The sequence below is a fragment of the Leiobunum rupestre genome, chromosome 11, assembly GCF_980474605.1.
Source record: "Leiobunum rupestre chromosome 11, qqLeiRupe1.1.hap1, whole genome shotgun sequence".
Classification (NCBI taxonomy): domain Eukaryota; kingdom Metazoa; phylum Arthropoda; class Arachnida; order Opiliones; family Sclerosomatidae; genus Leiobunum; species Leiobunum rupestre.
Window position 1 is genome coordinate 51,243,217 of NC_143394.1, and position 12,524 is coordinate 51,255,740.

Consider the following 12,524-nt stretch of genomic DNA (forward strand, 5'->3'; position numbering starts at 1 on the left):
AGTTCTTTTTAACTAAAGTGGCCGTGACGTATGCCTATTTTAATTGGCTCCCGAAAATTAAACGGGGAAAGAACGTTTAGCTTTTAGGCGCCTTCTGTCTTCGAGCGAGAAAACTAACATGAAAATTCGAAAGAAAGTGAGCTTGTCAAAAGGTAACGGTCAACCGCAAAGAGTGCTAAAGGTCACTTCAAAGCGGTGGAAAATGGGTCCCTCGAACGTGCGTGCTAGTGTCCAGAATAAATTTGCAAACATGTCGAAACATATAATATGTAAATAGAAGTTTCATTTCAAATCAAGGAATACCTCTGCGTATTGTTCCATACCAGAGTGACTGAGAAAAATCATTTCACCTCGGGCAGGAATCGAACCTACGACCTTTGGGTTACCGTCCCAACGCCACTACCATTGGACTACCGAGGCCACGAATAATCAGGCCTCGGACATCCAATTTAAGAATGACTCGATCTGGCGTTGGGACGGTAACCCAAAGGTCGTAGGTTCGATTCCTGCCCGAGGTGAAATGATTTTTCTCAGTCACTCTGGTATGGAACAATACGCAGAGGTATTCCTTGATTTGAAATGAAACTTCTATATATATTAATTCCTGCGTAATTATAAATAATAAATTCTCAATGATATAATATGTAAACCGTAATTTACACTTTCTGGAGGTTGAAAAGTTAGGTGTGGAGTGCATATTTTTTATGTAGAAGGTATATTTGAAGGTTCCAAGTTAATGGAAGTCGTCCAGTTGTAAAGGCCTGTAACAAATAAGGATCTTTGTTTGCAAGCCGAAGATATTTCATCTGCAAAAGTAAGAGTAGTACAGTTGTTATAACGTATAATTCTTAGACTAATAAAATACTTTTAGATCTCGTTCAAGCTAATGTACAACGATTAGACTCCAGACATTGGCACTATTTCCTGTAAATAAGTCCTAAGCGTAAACAAAATGACGGTAGGTATAAGATTGAAAATTACTCAAACGAAGAACTGTTATGAACATTTTCATGTTTAGTATTTTTATTTCAACAATTGTAATATTGTTACCAAAATTAGAAGACGGCTTTGTGGTTACCTATGATGCATTCATTTACAACATCTTCATTGAATGAAAACATTAACTACAACAATTTTATAAAGTTGTTGATTCTAACCAAACTTATCACGCTTCATGATCGAAAATGTCACCCTATACATCGAGCTTAAGTATGATGTCCATCTTTCAGGTAACACCATTGTATAATTTTCTTCTTATATGGTAATCCAACTCACTATTAGTCTCACCATTTTCCAAGAGTGGCCACTTCTCATTTTCTTGGGAAGAGAAACAATTTCAGCAATGACGGTTAAAGACTAATTGTTTAAGAGCTGCTGTTCAAAAACTGTTTTTCTTGTTTTCAGAAATAATACACGTAGAGGTGCAAACTTTCCAGTTCAGAGGTCTAAAAGTATCTACGATTCGTTCAACTGATGTGACTTTTGCAACCTCAGAATTCCAAGGGGTGATTTTGGAAAAAAATTATATTTATGTTTCAATCTTCATGGCATTTCAACTTAATTGACCGAAAAGCTCTTTAGGGTAAGGAGAGTCAATAGCTCAGTCTAATAAGATAGTTGCCATATTTCAAGGGTGGTGTGGCTCAATAAACTGGAGATACTTATGGCTTAGAATTATTTTTATTAGATTATCTTTTATTCTCTAAAAAAAGCATAATTAGCTAAACAGTCAATAAGTTTATTTATAAATACACGGTGTTTTGAATTGATCTGACTGGGCATTTTTTTCAGAAACTGCAAGTGATAGAGTTGCGAAATTTTCAGAGTATTATTTCTAATGTTGGATCGCTTTAAATCCTAAATTTCAGAAAAAACGGAAATAATTTCGGGTTCTTGTAAAAAAAAATCAGGTGCTAGAAACAACGTTTCAATGATGAAGTGTCTGTCGAAAATGTTCAAAGAAATTGGTTTCATTGAAAAGAACACTTTTTCACGATGATATGAGCTGATGAAAAAATAAACAAGCTGTCCATAGGGGCCAATAGCCTTCGAATTTTGTACGTAAATGAAAGAAATGTCTGAAAGATTTAATTGAACATTTTATTCGAATAAACATAAGAATTTTACAAGTGAAGTTCTATGATACCTTCGTTTTCCGCGATACATGTTTGGGCACGGTGAAGCATGTTTTGAATCGAACGTCTGATAATATCAGTTGTGACAAATTCGAAGGCTGCAAATCTTCGATGTTCTCAACGGGCGTCACGTAAACTTGTGAACCCCCACAAGAAAAAGTCCATCGGAGTTAGGTCCGGAGACCTCGCAGGCCATCGAACGTGACCGTTCCTGCCAACGCAATGCTGAGGGAACTCGTTGTTAAGATGCTACACTACACATTTAGGTACGTGGGGTGGTGCGCCATCATGTTGGTACCACATCTGTCTGTAAGCTTCCAGCGGAAAATCTTCTATCTGCAAAAGCACAAAGTAGCGTTGTCCATTAAGACGAGCTGGGAGGAAAAATGGACCAATAATTCGATTATCGAGCAAATCCGCCCAAACATTCAGTCGGAGATGTTGTTGATTATGGTGAGGAAAACACCAGCGAGGATTTTCGTCACACCACATATGGGTGTTTTGACGGTTGAAAGGCCCATCTCACCCAAAGGAACACTCATCAGTCACCAGCATTTGATTGATGAAATTTGGGTTTTAATCAGACATGGTTATTAGCCAGTTGCAGAAATGAAATCTACATTCCATATCTCCTTCGTGCAGAGCTTGGTGGAGGGTCGCTCGATACGGATGGAAGTTGTGATTGTGAAGAGTTTTCCACACGTAGTTCATCGATAATCCGAGATAATCGCTTGCACCTCTGACGCTTGCTTGAGGATACGCAACAAAATAGGCTAGAACGGTGTCTTCCATGTTGATGTTTTGACGACCTGGTCAACGTCACGTACAGCTCCAAGAACGGTGTTGTGGCTTGGTTTTCTATGTGGGTATCGAACAGTGAACAATTCACTAACCCTATCCTTCAAAAACTTTCCATATAGTGACCAACTCTTCCCGGAGGGTTTTGCCCAAGTTTCCGAAACAGGTGGCGCTCTAACTTGTTTCTACTGAGTAAAGGAAGCCACTGCATCCCCCCTTCGCCTACGGTACAAAAAGGGTTAGTTCCGTGTTGGAAGAGGGATTCTTCAGTTTTTCGACCATCCGAATAAGAACGTGTCGAAAACCAAACGACGCGCGTGTTTGGATAGCCCACGTGGCGACTCTTTAGCGCGAATCTAAAAAGACAGTCGCGATGCGAGTGACCACCCAACATTTAAATCAGCATTTCTTGAAGCCGACCAGTTCCCGGCGATTTCCGTCCAACCAGTTCTCCCGCAGTCAGGCCACGTTAGCCGCACAGCTTCAAAACCGGATGAAACCCTATTATCGAGCAATATCTTCCGGACTTACAAGGAGACATCCCGAAGTGTAACCCACCGATTTTGTTCAAACTCGGGGGATTGGTAGACCTTCGTGTAACTTGAAAAATCCTAAAGGGAATTTATGGCAACGAAAAATGTTTTTGATAACAACAAATGGTAATTTTCCCATTGAAAATAACATGGGATTCTGACCGATTCCTAGGAAAAATTTTAACAAATTTAAAAATTTTGAAAATGCCAAAAATTTAAAAAATAGATAAAAATTAATAATAAAAACATAAAAATTGATCAACTTTTGATCAATTTGAGGTCAAAATCCCATGTTATTTTCAATGGGAAAATTTAATATTTTGTGTTGTCAAAAACATTTCTCGTTGCCATGGCAAAACGGTTGCCCAGTGAATAAATTCCCTTTAGGATTATTCATGATACATGAAGGTCTACCAATCCCCCGAGTTTAAACAAAATCGGTGGGTTACACTTCGGGATGTCTCTTTGTTAGTACGATACCGTATAATAGGGAACCAGCCAAATATGTTTAGTTGTAAGTTAACTTTTGAATGTTTTGTTAGGAACTAGCATTAAGTCAGTCTTTTCATTAGTGTTAGGTATCTCTTTATTCTGTATATAAGTAAGCGTTTAATAAACAGTCGATTGACCATTGCCAGTTCCGTGTATTTGTATCTTTAATGATGACACTTCAACTCTTTTAATCTCACTATTCCAAAATTCATCCCCTAGACAACTTTAACCAATTTCCCGGACTCTCTTAATTCCAATTTCATCAAATCAAATATATCTATTTCCTTAATGTATTTTAAAAAGTGACACAAGAATGGTTGAAAACAAAAATATTTCACATTAAATACCAATTGAAAACTTGACCTACCGATACGTTTTTAGGCCTACTGTAGGCCTAAATTGGCGTTTTGGTAAATGACATTTACTTTTTTTAAGGAATTTAATAATTTAATCTTTTATCGTGATTTCTTTAATTTATAAAAAAAAATGGCCCCTACGGACGGCTTGTTTTTTTTTCATCAGCTCATATCTTCGTGAAAAAGTGTTTTTCCAATGAAACCAATTTCTTTGAACATTTTCGACAGCACTCTACAACTTTCTCATTGAAACGTTTTTTCTAGCACCTACCGGTGAAAAATTATTTTTTACAAAAACCCGAAATTATTTCCGATTTTTCTGAAATTTAGGATTTAAAGTGATCCCACACTAGAAATAATACCCTGAAAATTTCGCAACTCTATTTCTTGCAGTTTCTGAAAAAAATGCCCAGTCAGAGCATTTCAAAACACCCTGTATATAAAAAATGTATATTTTTTAACTTGTGGTGGGCTCAAACCGATATAATATTGCTTACCATTATTTATTTTTTGAAATACGGGATAGATGGCGATAGAAGCTCCCTTGAAAGCAAATGTTCAGCGTATTATACTTTCATAACGTTATTAATCGGAAAATATCAGTATTAGTAGTAAACTGAAAGAAATTGAATTTATTTGAAATGTGATCAAATAAACTAGGATATATTGAACATTATATTTTGAATGAAGGAAGTTTGGGCATCCCACGTCTCCTAAGAATCTTTCACAGCTATAGCCTATTAACTTCATCTCTTTTTCATTAATATGCTTTTCTCTTCGGTGATATAAAGGGGGTTATGTGCAGAATTGATTGTTTTGAAAGTAACAAACTACCATTCGTGTATAAGATTTTACTATAAGTATATCCGAAGGTTTTACAAGAGAAACGCTAAAACTGATCTCATTACAAAAAAGACATATTTATGCAATAATGGTATACTTATGGATGTATATTTTATTAAGCCTATTGGATAAAACGTAGGAAGCTTTTGAAAAGGTTAGCAGATTTATAGATTTTAGACCAACAGAAAAAAATGATACCAACATCCATGTAAATTAGTTACATAATGAACAAAATTGCCATAGAATATTTAACCTCAACATAGTATTAAGGGTTCTTTTCATTTAATTATCAGCAATAATATTGTAGGTCGATGTAGTAAATATAGCGTTGGAAGAGTAAATACATGTCTGCCTTTTCCCTCATGCAGTTCGTGCCTAACATGAACTTCTTTTAAAGTGATTAAACTATCTTATAATCATGGATAATAACGATTATAATGATTATGCAAAGAAATTAATCTACTTTCCCCATCATATACTAACTCTTTAGCCCATCTCTGCACAGATATGGCTTATTAAACAAACACACTTCAATTTGAGTGTAATAACATATCTTTGGCTAAAATGCATACTTTGTGAAACTCACCTTGTGTCTTTTAGCTTTCGAAGCTTGAGAGTGGCCATTACTGGTGATAAGAGGAAAATGTTTTAAGAACTTTTGTAAAACAGTTCCTGTTTTAAAGAGAAAAATATGTTTACCTTCAATACTTCTATCAAATACAACTTTGTCAGGTCACTGATATTCAACCTCAGCTGCTATAGTTCATTCGTGGCCCCATTATTATTTGTACAATACTGGTATCACAAATCGGAAACGAATATTAAAATTTAATAATTTGTATTTAACTGTCAATAATAATTAAATAATAAATTACTCATTTATAATGCAAACCTTACATTGAAAATTTAATATTTGGATTATTTAATATCCTGTTCAATCAGAATCGTTTATTTCGAAATAAGTAAACGTGATGAAAGTAAACCCAACGCGCCAAGTAAATGAGTCACGGGTGTGAAGAGCCTGTCAACTCCTAACGTTAAAACCAATTGGTTATTATTAAAAGTCTTACACTAAAGATCAAAAGTAAGCTTTGGCACCATTTTTACCCTACAAAAATGCTGATACCAAATGAATAATTATGATTAGATAGAAATTGCAATTTTGAAGTAAGCTTACATTGATTTTGCTTTAATCTGATTCTGATTATTTAAAAATTGATAACAAAATTTCAAATTGAACATGGCAATTTTAGTAAATAGAATTTATGAATGTCAATTATAATTTGATTTTTTTAATAACCCTTATTAAACTGTAAATAATGGTTTAATTAGTGCGTCCATTTCGTATGTTTAACTGTACTATATTCTAATAGGTTTCATTGTATGACAACCATTGTAACTTTCACCAAATCGTTTGTACAGAGCCCACAATTTCCCACTCCTGTAAGTGTAAGGTTATTTAAAAAAAAAGAGTTAGCCTTAGCGTACCTTTAAAAATAAATGTATTTTAGGATTGAAATCCTTGATATACTTTAATTTAAATTAAGTCCAACGACAGTAGTTTTTTATCAGATATTTTAGTAAATGTAACAGACATTGCAGATTCACAGCTTCCTAGTATCGCTGTAATTATAATGTTAGCCCATCTGGCGGGGAGGTGGGAGCAATTTTAAAGATCAAAATGGAAAAAGAAGGGATAAAACGGAGATAATAATTAGATATCTTTAACATTAATTTAAGCATTATAAAAATTTGTGGAACAGGAAATTTTGGCCATAAAAATTTCAAGTTATTTCACATCTTGTTTTAGACCAAAACTTCTTTAATTGTTCAGTTACTTAAAATGGTTTTTATAAAAAGGAGTAAAGAGGATATAGAAAAAATTACAAATGTGCTTATGTTACGCGTAAATGACTGACATATTCTGTTCAAGGAATTGTTCGTAGGAATAACGAAACGGAAGATATTTTGGGTCACTAGGACAACATCGAATTTTCAGCAGGTAGTGAGGAAGAATGCTCAAATTCTTCGGATTCGTCCTTCAGCAGCTGGAAAAGCTCCAAACTCAGCTCCAGCGAAGAAACAAAGTATTTTAATTTATCACTGCAGATGAATATAGAAAAATGGCATCTATAAAAGTAATTTACAAAAAAAAATGAACCGAAAATTACCACGGTCAAGGTCGTACTAAGTCTTCCAACATATTCTATCGGCATTTCTTAGAAGAGACGAAGTTGCATTGCGTAATTACTTTTAAACGAGCAAAGTTGAGTAAGACCTACCACAAAGCTTAGGCTCAAATAGTAGGATATTGTACTATTTGAGACGCACAATTTTTTGCGCAATTGAAAATGAGCCAGTAATTGGCTCAGAAGTCGAAATAAGATGTAGGCTAGTAGGAGATTTCCAAATTGAGCATGACACGTCAAAGAAAAGACAGTTATCTGTTTTGACGAGAGAAATGGTTGAAAAAAACAGTAGCTCCAAGTTCTTTCAGAAGAACAAGAGCTAACACCGTCATGGCCTTTGGGAATCCAGAACCAGCAGATCTTCCTTCTAACAATGTTTTAAACGTTGCGAAACGTAAAGCTTTAAGAAAAACGCAACTAAACGCGAACTCAGTCGTGGTCTTAAGAATAATGACGGACCAAAGACCATTCAAAGGTGTAATCAGATAAATTTGTTTTCGTCCTTTTAAAGTGATTTTTTGGTCATCGTCACAGATACACGTGTACCAGAAATACTGTTCGATTAACCAATCTCGATTAGCGCTCGTTGAAACCGGAAGTGTAGTTAAGAAAATTCAGTGGCCTTCCGGAGAGATATCCTCACGCATTTTTCTATACCAAGGAGTGGTTATGAACTCATGTACCAATAAGCAGTACTCAGTCGTACAGATGTTGTGTGAATCTCAGATTTCAGATGTTATATCATATTGGTTAAATACGTGGCTGCGAACTGGAGGAGTGCACCGAAGAGTGTCATAACTGAAATGTCCTTGGAATTACAATCGGCGGTTTGCAGGTCGTTTAGTTATGCCACCTCTTTAGCTGATAATTTAATGACATGCTTCGACCTCGTCGTTTTGAAGAAAGATGATACCAAATTAGCGACTTGTTTCGTCAGATGCGATGTGGAGCACACTATAAAACTTATTTCCGACTGGCCAAGTTTAATAAATAAAATTAGGCGAACGAAGGAGTTCTATATGAGGGCTAAGAGTCAAATAATGCAGTGTTGTGACTTAAAAGATTTGATAAACGTAATCAAAGCATTACTCACGGATGCACTTTCCGAAAACCAAGGGAAAAATTCCGAGAATTCAGAACCAACTATTGGCCAAACCAGAAAGGAATGGCTAGTAAGACGAGTAACGACGAGGTTAAGTGAGGATATCCAGAGTTCCATAACGGAAAACATTGACGGCGATATTTGAGAGAATAGAGACTGACGGGAAGGTTCTGATGACGATTCTAGTACTGGAACAGAGAGTTTTGAGAAATGGATGGATACCCTCGTCAAAGAATGTCGCAATGAACTTTTGAATGAAGAAGGTGATACAGGAAACCAACAATTTGAACCAAAATAGTAGCGGATTTACGTCGTTTAGCGCGCTAGATCCCATTATGGACAGCAGTTATGACACTATTTTTTATGAAAACGCAGAAGATGGTGAGAATTGATGGTGTATAACCATGGCCCGAAACGCGAAATCGAAATTACAAGACGAGCTAACTTGGCTCATCCTAATAGAAGTTACAGACCTTACTCGAGTGTGTCTTAATTGCAACCTCTCAGTATATAAACTAATAACATTTAGTGTATTTCAATAATTTTAGATATTTTGTTGGTAATTCATGAGTTTATGATAAGGTTTGAATATTGTTGAAATGATAATTTCAATATTGTATTGGTAAATATTTTTTTTTAAAAAACACGCACGGCAATTTCGTTTGGAAGAAATGGTTTTTCTATTTTTCAGTTTCGACGACTTTCACGCCCCTCTGGCGGGCAAACTGTACCTCTAAGAAAATTTCACTCCATTGAAGCATTGTTCGGGATCACCTAATCTATATTATAACCAAATTTGAAGAAATTTCAACAGGAACCAAAATCAATGTTAAGTGTGCGTGGTCCTTTCACTTAAAATTTAATGAAAACTAAGTCTGGAGACCATACTGAATATTTAAAGTATTGCGTAATCGTTTTATTAGATATTTTTTAAATTTATCTTCGAAAACCTTTTGTAAAAATGAAAACCGATTATAACGTCTCAATAAATGAAAGACAGACCTCTTTAAGCTTTCGCTTAAGGTTAGAAAAATAAATGGCACCAAATTAGTAGCGGAAACTTAAGAAAACCTTGTTTGGAAATATCTGCGAATACATTTATATATAATTTAGATGTCGTCGGAGCCCTACGTCGTCGTAGCATCTCTTGGAGACTTCTTTTGTCCGGCTGGCTTTTGGGTGTGACTCTGATTCTTCATAAATGTTATCTCTGCAACATGAAGGGCGAAATAGCTGTTCTAAAACTGAATTATATTGACACCCTAGCGGATATTGGTGACAGCCCAGATATTGAAGGAATTTATTTTGATATTCAAAGTATGCATATGGTAAGTAATCCGTAACAAAATTGTTATACACGAATTTTCTAGCGCCGATATTTACAAAGTGCAGCGGGCTTTTATTAAAAAAATTGTTATGATTGTTAAACATAAATCAGTTAAATTCAGAAAATCTAACTTCTTCAATATTTATAGTCTTCTCTACTCTATTTGCTTAAGGATTTGACATAAAAGCTCATTGTGGGGTAGCACTTATTTGGCTTCGATTTGGAAAAAAAATTATTTCAAAATGTCATTTTTTTAAAGCAATCAAAAACATCAAATGCATTTGATATAGGATGGTTCTTAGTGTACATTCTTTTTTATTTTTTTAAGCGAATTAAATTGAAAGTGACACCTCTAATGGGGTCCTAAATTTAAATCTAGGACCAAAAGGGATAATAAATAAATATTTTACTTGATGGAAATAATTGGTTTAAAGTTTCAAATAATTTATTTTTGAGCCAATTGGTGAATTGCATTGTGAGTGCTATCCCAAGCTGCGCTACTAAATCAAAACAAAATTGTGAATAAAAAAAAACTTTTTGCTATATTAAATAAGAAATTAATTACCATAAACGTTTTGATGAAATTTACCTCTAATAAGGAACAACGCCCGACGATCTCTAGTTTAATTACTTACTGAGAAGTGAACTTGCATGTATTTTCAATAACTGCGCGAAGTTGCAATTTTGTGAAGCCTAGGATATTTTATCTTATTACATTTTACTAACGGCGTTTAGTAGTAATAATTTTATGATAAAATGTTATGCAAAACTAAATAAAAGAAATAAATATTTCAGTAATTCATATTGTTTTACTTTGAAATATTTGCTATTTTTACGCAAATATAATTCAACAAAGAAAAGTGGTCTTTAGAATAAGGAGTAAGAGCTTAAAAATGACGATTGAATAATATTTAAAATGTTTTTTACCAAAAACCTTATAGTTCTTTTAACACCCTCAAGAATCAGTAATTACTTAAAAAAAACTTTACTTTTAAATAACCATTAAAATTTTTTAAATTAATCTGAAGCTTTTTAAAAACCGTTAACACTTTGTGATTTAGAAACACCCTATGGCTTCTTGTTCAAAAAAACCCGTCCTATTTAAATGCTATTCCGAATTAAGCGTTATGGATATTTATGCTTATATTAAAGCAAAATAACTATAGATATTTCAAAATAAATGGCCAAATTCGTTTGCTCTTATTAAAAATTAGTTTAATTTAGAAGTCTAACAACGATGTCACTTAACGTTGCTAAATTTGGGACGCTTTTAATAGAGTGGAAGATAACCTTTAAAGGAATAAAGTATAAAATTACATTTAACTTTTAAAGAAATAAAGTATAAAATACTATTTAAAGGAATATCAGATCGTTTAAACTAAACCTATTATAGTACACATGTCAGTTCCTTATTTGCACTTTGGTGCTCGGACGGAATGAAACTTAATCTACCAGGAAATTCAAGCGAGTTATTATTTCGTTTTACTTCTGGCAGGTTTCGTAATACGTATCCATGGATTAACAAAACATAATTGTGAGTTATTGTTAATCCATGACGTATCGTAGTTCACCTCTATGGCAATCTTTATTAAAAAGAATAAAAATTAACTTTAAGTAACATAACATCTATTATACATATGGGTTTCAAAGAAGATTCTTTAAGGCTTCGAACCAATTAGAAAATCGCTTCATCGAAAAGTTGAAATTCACTATAATAAATAAATATATTTAAGTTTCCCGAAACGTTGTTGGTCTTTTTTACCTCTTCAACCCTGTTCAAATTCACCCCCTCGATCAGTTTAAAAAAATCCAAATTTGGAGGTATTTTAAATCTACAAAATAAAAGATAATGTCATGTAAACTTCAAATTAGAATAAAGTGCGAAGAAGTATAATTGAAAATAATAGACATGGTCTTACGCGAAAGCATGGGTGCAACCGTTTCAAAACCAGCCTGACTAGCATTACGGATTTTACAATTAGTTTACGAACGAAATAGACTTTCTTTACACATTTGTACAGAGAAACAGGAAGGTATTTCGAAACGACGATTAGGATAAAGGCTTTGGCCAATGAGTTTAATGCCATGGTTTATAAATCTAACAAAGTAGAAAGTATTAATTAAAAACAATTTGCTGTTTATTTAGGGAGTTAAGTTGATTCGTAGAACACAGAGGTTACGATGAAAGCCAATATCTGTTTTTATAACCCTACCGCGCAATGATTAAACGTGTTGCTACGTCCTTAAATAGTTTCAGCTCTTCAACCTGTAAATGGTGAAAGTAAATAACTAGTTTAGACGAGATCGAAGACTTTAGGTTATATAAAGGAATAGAAAACTGGAGACATGAAGATATGATTTTCAAGTGGATAATGGAGCATTGTACTTGTCAGGTAGATAAGTCTTATTATAAAGGTTTTTCAATAAAGACGTTTGCGAATTTATAGAATTTTTTATCCGAAAGCAAATAAGAAATGTCGCTGCATTTTAGCAGATCTGAGTTTGATTTTGAACCTAGTGAACTGTGAAACTGGAGTCATAAAAAATTGTTCAAAGGGTGCGAATTTGAATGATTATCGATCATATAGTACATATTTAGTTTTTGTACCAGATTTAAACAATATTTTACAATAAAATATTGCTAATTACAAGAAACTCTTGAAAGAAGTCGGTGAATTTAGGTCTTTATTTCTTTAACTGATTCTCGTTTGCTCGAGTGTGGGAAGAAGAGGTAAAAACGAAAGGAATT

The 12,524-nt window shown here is 34.0% G+C and overlaps 1 non-coding gene across 1 annotated transcript; it reads right to left on the reverse strand.

Moving 5' to 3' along the window:
* Positions 1-347: 347 nt before the first annotated feature.
* TRNAT-GGU (transfer RNA threonine (anticodon GGU)) lies at positions 348-420 on the reverse strand. The gene has a single exon. It is a non-coding gene; the product is annotated as a tRNA-Thr (tRNA).
* Between the last annotated feature and the right edge of the window lie 12,104 nt (positions 421-12,524).